At 46.0% G+C, this 10000-nt stretch overlaps 1 protein-coding gene across 8 annotated transcripts in view; it reads left to right on the forward strand.

Moving 5' to 3' along the window:
- The window catches only part of LOC143280018 (protein phosphatase EYA2-like), a 320010-nt gene that overhangs the window by 171913 nt on the left and 138097 nt on the right, over positions 1 to 10000 (forward strand). The gene's annotated exons all lie outside the window — the stretch shown is intronic.

Raw genomic sequence — 10000 nt, forward strand, 5'->3', positions numbered from 1 at the left:
TGGAAGCTTTTGTGTGGAAGGAAAGACGGGGTTGTGGCGGTGGGGGTGGACAGGGGAAGGAGAGGAGGAGTTAGACTGACAAGTACACGGAAGATGTTTGTTCTCGTCGTTGTCTGCTGTCATCTACAGCTTTTTGGAAAATGGGGTGAATTATGCTACGTACGTACAATGTATGTTCTGAACTGGAACAGTCGGGGGGAGGAGGAGGAAAAGAAAACAGAAACAAAAAGAAGAAGAAGAAAGGATGATGGGGTCTTAGTGGTTAGGGGATGAAGGTTTAAAAAAAAAAATCAAAAAAATCCGGTCTTGTGCAGCAGGGAAGGAAACACAAGGCACATGGCTTGTCACTGAGCGCTCAGCCACTAGTGACAGCAGAAATCACAGCGCTTCGGGGACAAACGTCGCTTCGATAATTATGACAAATATGTCATGGTGATGATTGTGGTGACAAAGACGTCATGTTGATAATTAGGACACATTATATTATGCCATGGTGATGGTAGTGGTGTGTGTGTGTGTGTGTGTGTGTGTGTGTGTGTGTGTGTGTGTGTGTGTGTGTGTGTGTGTGGATCAGGTCGAGCGGTTTGACACCGCGTAGAAAGTGAAACATGTTGGCAGTGCAATCTTATGGTCGATACTATTATCCATCCCATATGTTTGTGTCGCTAATGTGTTGTGTTGTGTTGTTGTGTGTGTTTGTGTGTGTGTGTGTGTGTGAGGTCGAGCGGTTTGACACCGCGTAGAAAGTGAAACATGTTGGCAATGCAATCTTATGTCGATACTATTATCCATCCCGTATGTTTGGGTCGCTAATGTGTTGTGTTGTGTTGTGTTGTGTGTGTGTTTGAGTGTGTGTGTGTGTGTGTGTGTGTGTGTGTGTGTGTGTTTTCTCCTCCTCCTCGCACTGTGATGATGATTACACATGTGGCACTACTCCCCCAGTCTCCCACATGGGCCAGCCAGCCAGCCACACTGAGGGATGTAATCAGTGCCAGAACGTGGGATTTGACAGACTGGCGGCGTCCTTTGAGCGGCTGATAGCGTGTTGGTCGCGGGGCGATGGGGTGTTTTTAATGACCCGTGCTTTTATCGGACCAGAGAGCGTGAAAGCGGCGATAGAAAGGGCCGAGAGAGAGAGAGAGAGAGAGAGGGCCTTAACGATAGTGGGGAAGGCAGAGGAACTACATACAGGCAGAGTACATGATTGTGTAGTGTGGTGTTGTGTTGTGTTGGTGTAAGTGCTGTTCGTTTTTTTTGTTCAGTCGGCTTGGGACTTTTTCTAAAATTTCGGTTTGGTGTTATTTTCTGTACCGTGTCAAACTGATGCAAACTACTAGGCCTATCGGTTTGCTCTGCTCCAAATTTCGCCTCCTCTCTCAGCGAGACAGCTGAGTTTTTTTTGTTTTTTTTTTGGTTTGTGCGTATGTGTGTGGTTTTTTGTTTTTTTGTTTTTTTTGTTTTGTTGATTTTTTGGGTCTTGTTTTGCTCTTTTTACTGCTGGAGAGAAGAGTTCCGTGGGTCGTCTGTCGTTTTGAGCAATGCGGGTGGGTCTGTAATGTTGTCAGTGATGTTGAGGTGTGGGGTGAAAGGTGTGTGTGTCTCCGTGATTGTGTGTGTGTTTGTGTGTGTATGTGTGTTTGTTTTCAATGCATGTGCGCATATGCGCGAGCGTGTGTTTGTGTGTGTGTGTGTGTGTGTGTGTGTGTGTGTGTGTGTGTTTGTTGTATGCATATGTGCGTGCGTGTGGTCGTGTGTGTTGGGGGGGCGAGGGGGGTATGGGGGGTGGGGGGGAAGGCAGAGGGAGGGAGAGATAGACTGCTTGCTTGTTAACATGTACGTCAATCAGTCGCAGACAGCGCACACATACTTTTCTCACGTCTGAGTCTCCAGTAATTGAGGGAGGGAGGGGGGGGGAGCCGCAAATCGATGGCTAAAAAAAAAAGAATAAATGAAATACAGGTTTGATCGATCAGTAGTACAGCAACATGCTCCATCTATACAGACTACACCCCCACCCTCACCCTTCAAGATAAATGATTGGATGTGTGTGTAGGGGGGGGGGGGGGGTGAGGGGGGGGACAACAACAGCTGCATTTAAAGCTTTCGCCCCGAGGAAATTGAACCACTGGCGGGTGGAAGAAGCTGTCCCTAAAAGTTAATCGTTTGGTTTGGTTGGTTGGTTGTTTTTTTTAAGAAAAGAAAAACGTGTGTTTTAAACAAATGGATGTAGAAAAAAAAATAAATAAAGGAAAGTTTGACAGTGTGCGCGAAAACATCAAAGTGTCGCCCAGGACAGATGAAGAAGCACAATGGTGTTATTTCTTCGATGCTTAATACCTCGGCACAGAAAACACACACACAAAAAAAGAGTGGTAATATTTAGATCGGCCGGTGATGCACAACGTTTTACCGTCAGTAGCTCGTGTGCGTGCGTGTGTGTGTGTGGGGGGGGGGAGAGTGGTTGGGATGGGCGGGGAGATGTTCGACTTCCATGCAGTTAGAAACGTCCGGCCTGTAAGACTGGCTTGTTTTTGCCTTTCTACTTATCTGACGTGTGGCTGCTTTGCTGTTTCTTGAGGTACAGTTTGTTCAGAAACAAATGTTGGAATAGGTTGGGTTTGGTGTCATACTGACGGCCAGGTAGATTGAAGAAAACGTGTTTTGAGAGAGAGAGAGGGGAGAGAGAGAGAGGAGAAAGAGAGAGAGAATGTAGGACTGTTGTCACTGTAGCTAGCTTATTTGCTGGCTCGTGGTTCATTTCTTCTTCTTCATCTTCTTCTTCTTCAGTAATCACCAGTCATCATCACCATCATCATCATCATCCATCGTCATCATCTTCATCTTCTCCATCCCTTCATTCCCGTTTCGACCTTTTAATTTCCTTCCTTTGATGTTGCCTTTCTTCTTCTTCTTCTCCTCCTCCTCCTTCTTCTGCTCCTCCCTCTCCTCCTCCTCCTTCTTCTGCTCCTCCCTCTCATCCTCCTCCTTCTTCTGCTCCTCCTCCTTCTTCCTCTCCTCCTCCTCCTCCTTCTTCTTCTTCTTCTCCTCCTCCTCCTCCTGATCTCCGTGAATCGTCAGTTGGGACACCGCCGCACAGAACAGTTTACCAGATGCCTCCAGTTCTGTCCGTTGTGTGGACGTCAAAGCCATGGCACTCTGCAGAGAAAAGGCTTTCCCGTCCACAGTCTGTGTCATGCACACGAAGGCAGGTACCTCGGATCCGAGGGTCATTGAGAAGAAGATCCTTGGCGACAAGCCCTCTCTGGTGGCTGTGCAGGCCATACACACACACACACACACACACACACACACACACACACACACACACACACACATATATATATATATGTGTGTGTGTATGTGTGTGTGTGTGTGTGTGTGTGTGTGTCGCAGTGGTGCAGACCGCTTCTTGAGCGACACACCCTGATACACACAGGGGGCAAGGGAGTTCGTAGGGTAGGATCGAGAGCTCTCTGTACTGGGCAGCCGATTCTGTCTTCAGTCTACTTTTCCTTCGCAGCGAGCCTCCTTGCAGCTCTCATCGCCTCGTCTGGAAGTTGATCTCCAGCTGTTCTCTGTCTCTTTGACCATGTCCCCCACCCCCACCCCCCTCGCCCCCCAGTCCTTCTCTGGGCTGCCAGACAGTGTCAGTTATTCGCTGCTTCCCTTTCAGTGGGAACAAGCTACATAACAGTGGAGTGAAGTCGTGAGTGGCGGGACTTTTATTACCATGTCGGTATTATCATGTGGAAGACCGACGGTTCTGGGATTTTTGTTTGTCTGTTTTGCTGATGGTGGTGGTGGTGACGGTGACTGCCCACCCCCCACCTCCTCCATTTCTGGATAATATCCTTGTGTTGAAACATCTTCAGTTTTCTTCGTTGAGCACGAGATTGGTGATGGGAGGAGGAGTGGGTTGTTGATTTTTTTTTTTTTTTTTTCCCCCTGTTTCCGTTCTTCTCTGTGTAGCCTGCTGAACGGTCAGTTATTTTGTTGGTGTTGGTTTTTTGTTTAAACAGTATTTTATTTGGAACATGTCCACACAATACAACACAGATATCGATGAACAGGACAACGAGAAAATCTTTTCTATAGTCCTGTCCTGATACATATACGTACTGAATATGTGACGGATGTCATGACATAATTTAGAAGTTAAGACGTGATCATTTATGAGTTTTGAACAAAACTAAGCTGAGATATGTCCTGTTGTTTGTGAATAATAATTGTTGTTTGTGGTTTAAACGTATTCAAAGGGAAAGAAAGAAACAAAACACATCGTTGAACATATACAGGTGAAGTTATAAGGACAGGCCCGGCGCTTCCTTTTTTGAGGAAGTGTCTGGGTTTGTTCCATATGTACCTTTTATTTAAATACCTGTGCACTAGCTGAATCGGTAGCGTAAGCAGCACTGACTTGAAAGTTGTGTACCTTGTGAATGGAGAGAGTTACCACTCTTTACTATTTGTTCAACATATACAGTGTTGAAAGGGAGGGGGGGGGGGGGGGGAAGACAGCCTTGAGCCAACGTCAAGTGTGAGCTTTTATCGTGCCCTTTGATGTTATGCATATGCACACAATCTACAACGCTGTGGCGAAAGATCGACGATTTAGTTTTGTGTGAACAGAAACTGGCACGTTTGTGTGTGTGTGTGTGTGTGTGTGTGTGCGTGTGTGTGTGTGTATTCCTCTTCCATTTTGTATCACTGTTGCTTTTGACGGTGTTGTTTGTGGCAGAGTACTCGGTGACTCCGGTTCTGAGGTCGGGCCGAGTGAAGTGTGTGTGTGTGCGGTGTGTGCGTGTGTACGTGTGTGTGTGTGTGTGTGTGTGTGTGTGTGTGTGTGTGTGTGTGTTCTCTTCCCCCCACCCCTCGGTCAAGACGTATAAGTAATGGAACAGCTGATTGATATTTCATCTAACGCGAGAGTGTGTGTTGTGTGTGGTGGTCATTTAGTCTTAATTTATTTATCCATTCATTTATTGATTAAGTAATTGATTTATTTACCTATTTGTTTATTCATTCATTCATTATTTATTTATTTATTTATTTTGCGGTCAAGACGTTGTTTGTACGGCACAGCAGTGAGGAGACTACAGCTGACTTCAGCTGAGACACACACACACACACACACACACACACACACACACACACACACAGGGGGAGAGAGAGAGAGAGGGGCGACATTCATGGTGGAACAGCGGTAGGTGTGTCGTTGGTTGTTACTCAGTAGAACGCTTGCTAGTGGTGACTGGAATGACCACAGGGTCGGACAATGGACACCATGGATACCACCACCATCCTTCCCGTGTCGGCCTTGTTTGAGTCTCTGGTGAGTGATGGTGTCAGGGAGAGAGAGAGAGAGAGAGAGAGGGGTGGGTAGGAAGAGAAGGTGATAGGTTGAGTGAAAGAGAGGGTGAGATGAAATGAAAAAGGAGAGAGAGAGAGGGTGAGATGACATGAGAAAGAAGAGGGAGAGAGAGAGAGAGGGTGAGATGAAATGAGAAAGAAGAGGGGGGGAGGGAGAAAGAGAGAGATGGGAGATGAAGGGAGAGAGTGAGAGAAAGAAGAGAAACAGAGACATGGAGGAGGGAGGGAGGGAGGGGAAAGAAGAGAGGCAGAGAGAGAGAGAGATGGGAGAAGGAGGGAGTCAGGAGTCAGGGGAGTTGTGGCGGGGGGATAAGGGGGGTGGATGGCTCCGGCCGCTGTCAAACAAGACAGGGAATACGAATGGCGGTGAAACATGCATGGAGGCAGTTCGGCCGGCACCATAGCTCACTGAGCGATGAATGGGGGCAGGACACACGCACGCACGCACGCACGCACACACACACACTCTCTCTCTCTCTCTCTCTCTCAGAGTGACGTCCCACCATTCCCCTCCCTACCACTCACTCTTTCTCTCTCATACACAACAACAAAACACACACACACACACACACACACTACCAACAACAACAAACGCAGAGCAATAAACAAAACTCAACGCCAGAATCACCGCCCCAACATACTATAGACATTGCCGAGCCAAGCATTGCAATAATCTTCTTTCTTGCTTTGTAGCTTAGCTTCCGAGAAAGCAAGCAGGCCAACAAGCAAGCAAGCAAGGGGTCTGACAAGTATAGATGAGATTTTGTGTGGCTCCACTGCTACGATATATGCCTCGGAAAGCCTAAAGCCGTCGTCTCCAGGCTGCCAAGAGACACAGGGCGTTGGTTATGAGCTATCCAGATGCCGCAGTCACATGCTTTATGGGCGAGGGGCCCCCGCTCGCTGTTTGTGTTTGATTTCGTGTTTGGGAAACGAGTTGAAACGTGCTGCTTTTTTTTTGGGGTGTGTGTGGTGGGGTGGGGGGGGGGGGGGGGGGGTGTAATGATGGGTGTAAGAAGAATGGTTATGGAGGTGTGAATGGAGATGGGAGTGCGGGATGGGGGTGAGGGGGTTTGCTAGTGGAGCAGTGATTGTGGTAAGGTGTGTGTGTGTGTGTTGGGGGGGGGGGGGGGGGGCTTGAAACCGTTTATATAGTTAACGGATATTAATTTTTGTTCTGTGTGTATGTGTGGGTGTACCAGGTGTGTTGTGTGTGGGTGTCTGTGTTTGCGCGCCGCGCGTGTATGGGTGTGGATAGTAAGTATGTCGGAACTGTGTATCATGTCTGTGTGTCTGAGAGAGTGCAGCCAATGAAAAACGGTTGCTTGATCGTTTCACTGGGTTCACGCTGGTGTGATCGGGGGAAGGGGGCGTGTCAGTATGTGACACCAGCTTCCATTGTCACTCACCCCTTTACTGGTCATCTATCTCCCTAGTCGCGTCTCTGGCCACTACTGGAGTGGAGACAGGGAGATGGGGGAGGGGGTGAAGGAGGAAGGGGGTGGGGGTAGCGGTGGCCGGTAAGGCGTGACACTGACTGACCACTCTAAGTGTGTGTGTGTGTGTGTGTGTGTGCCGTGGAAGCTGCGATACGTAGACTAGAAATGAGTGTGTGGAGGAGGGGGTAGAGGAGGTGCAAGGTAATGTGTGTGTGTGTGTGTGTGTGTGTTGGAGCTCATGTACGTTTATATGTATTTGACTGTGCTTTCATATGTGCTTGTACAAGTAAGTGTTCATCTCTGTGAGTGTGTGTTTGTGTGTGTGTGTGTGTGTGCCGTGGAAGCCGCGATACGTAGACTAGAAATGAGTGTGTGGAGGAGGGGGGTAGAGGAGGTGCAAGGTAGTGTGTGTGTGTGTGTGTGTTGGAGCTCATGTACGTTTATATGTATTTGACTGTGCTTTCATATCTGTGAAACTGCATGTTTGGTGCATTTCTGTTATGCATGTGTGGGTGTATGTGTGAATGTGTGTCTTCATGTTTTACATTTATCCGCTTATTTATCACCATTGTTGTCTTATTTATTTATTTATTTATGTTTTATTATTATCATTTTATTAGTATTACTAATATTATTACTACTACCTTTTTCTATATTATAATTATTATTTATTTATTTATTTATTTATGCAAGCTTATTTATTATTTATTCCCCCGTTTTTTTTGTTTTTTTGTTTGTTTGTTTTTCTCAAGGCCTGACTAAGCGCGTTGGGTTACGCTGCTGGTCAGGCATCTGCTTGGCAGATGTGGTGTAGCGTATATGGTTTTGTCCGAACGCAGTGACGCCTCCTTGAGCTACTGATACTGATACTGAAGGTCACTTGACCAAGGACCGCCCACGCAGACGATTTTTTTCCCCTCCTCCTCTTCTTCGGGCCGTTGAGGTGTTGGAGCGAGACCGTTCTTGTTGAGTGACGTTTGTGGAGTTTTACACGTTGGGATGGTGGTGGTAGTGTGGGGGAGGTTATATACCTGTCTGCCTGTCTGTCTTTCTTTTCTGTCTGTCTGTCCAGTCTAGTTGTTAGTCTTTTTGAGGGAGTGAGGTAGAGGTTACCTGGATGTCTGTCTGTCTGTCTGTCTGTCTGTCCAGTCCAGTTGTTAGTCTTTTTGAGGGAGTGAGGTAGAGGTTACCTGGATGTCTGTCTGTCTGTCTGTCTGTCTGTCCAGTCCAGTTGTTAGTCTTTTTGAGGGAGTGAGGTAGAGGTTACCTGGATGTCTGTCTGTCTGTCTGTCTGTCTGTCCAGTCCAGTTGTTAGTCTTTTTGAGGGAGTGAGGTAGAGGTTACCTGGATGTCTGTCTGTCTGTCTGTCTGTCTGTCCAGTCCAGTTGTTAGTCTTTTTGAGGGAGTGAGGTAGAGGTTACCTGGATGTCTGTCTGTCTGTCTGTCTGTCCAGTCCAGTTGTTAGTCTTTTTGAGGGAGTGAGGTAGAGGTTACCTGGATGTCTGTCTGTCTGTCTGTCTGTCTGTCCAGTCCAGTTGTTAGTCTTTTTGAGGGAGTGAGGTAGAGGTTACCTGGATGTCTGTCTGTCTAGTCCAGTTGTTAGTCTTTTTGAGGGAGTGAGGTAGAGGTTACCTGGATGTCTGTCTGTCTGTCTGTCTGTCTGTCCAGTCCAGTTGTTAGTCTTTTTGAGGGAGTGAGGTAGAGGTTACCTGGATGTCTGTCTGTCTGTCTGTCTGTCTGTCCAGTCCAGTTGTTAGTCTTTTTGAGGGAGTGAGGTAGAGGTTACCTGGATGTCTGTCTGTCTGTCTGTCCTGTCTGTCCAGTCCAGTTGTTAGTCTTTTTGAGGGAGTGAGGTAGAGGTTACCTGGATGTCTGTCTGTCTGTCTGTCCAGTCCAGTTGTTAGTCTTTTTGAGGGAGTGAGGTAGAGGTTACCTGGATGTCTGTCTGTCTGTCTGTCCAGTCCAGTTGTTAGTCTTTCAGAGGGAGGCGACTGGTGTTCGTTCTTCGCAGATTGGTATTTTGGGGCTTGTGTTCCCACACCACCCCTCCCTCATATTAGCAATTAAAAGCTTTTTTTTTTTTTGCTTTTTTTTTGTCCTGTTGAAAATCTTAGTCTTATTTAAATCACAATCTTTAATATCATTAGAAATTTGATCTGATTTAAATCGATATCATCATCATCATCATCATCATCATCAACAACATCCTTATCGTCATCATCATCATCATCGCCATCATCATGAAACAGTCAGTGCTTCACCAATTTTTTCGATCTCCTACTCCTCGACCTCCTCCTACTCATCATAAAAATATAGATTGTTGGTGTTGGTGGTCGCAGATGGTGGAAAGAGATTACAAATTCAGAGAGAGAGAAAGAGAGAGAGGGATGGAGGGAGGGATGGAAGGAAGGAGGGTGGTTCAAAGGGAGGGGATCCATAGGAGAGAGAGAGAGAGAGAGAGAGTGGGGTGGTAGTGCTGGTGGTGGTTGTGCTTATGAAATATTCCCACTAAACCATGCACTTTCTCACTTCCATCCGTCGGATGTTTGTCGATTTGTCCATTTTATGTTATTACATAAATAATCATATAGCCATGAAAATCATTCGGTTATAATGACATGTGCTTTATAATTGTTTGCTTTAAAAAAAAAATTCTTTTGCTTAATTAATGTTTATTGATACAGTTACTTACGTTTTTTTTTCTTGTGTGTGTGTGTGTGTGTGTGTGTGTGTGTGTGTGTGTGTGATATAATTGCTGAATAATAATGATGATGATAATAATAATAATAATAATAATAATAATGAGCTCGCTCTTTTTTTTACTCTCTCCCTGTCTTTGGTTACCCCCCCCACCCCCTGTATACGGTTCCTGATAGTTCTGTGACGATTAGCTGTTAATTATTTTATTCAGTTAATTAATTCTTCCTTTTATTTTATTTATTTTTTTTTTTTTACATAATTAAGACAAAATGTGCAAATAATACAGTCAGATGCAAGTCGGCCGCGGAGACCTTGCCTTTTGTATATAAACCGTGTTTTTTGTTTAGTTGCAAAATATTCACAAAACACTGACTGAACCAGTGTCACAGATTGACAGAACCAGGAGAAAATATGTATACAAATTACAATTACATAGTCATGTCCTGATGCAGGTTCACCTTAATTAAGGTGTTGTGGCGAGCGTCTTCACA

Source organism: Babylonia areolata, chromosome 3, assembly GCF_041734735.1.
Source record: "Babylonia areolata isolate BAREFJ2019XMU chromosome 3, ASM4173473v1, whole genome shotgun sequence".
Classification (NCBI taxonomy): domain Eukaryota; kingdom Metazoa; phylum Mollusca; class Gastropoda; order Neogastropoda; family Buccinidae; genus Babylonia; species Babylonia areolata.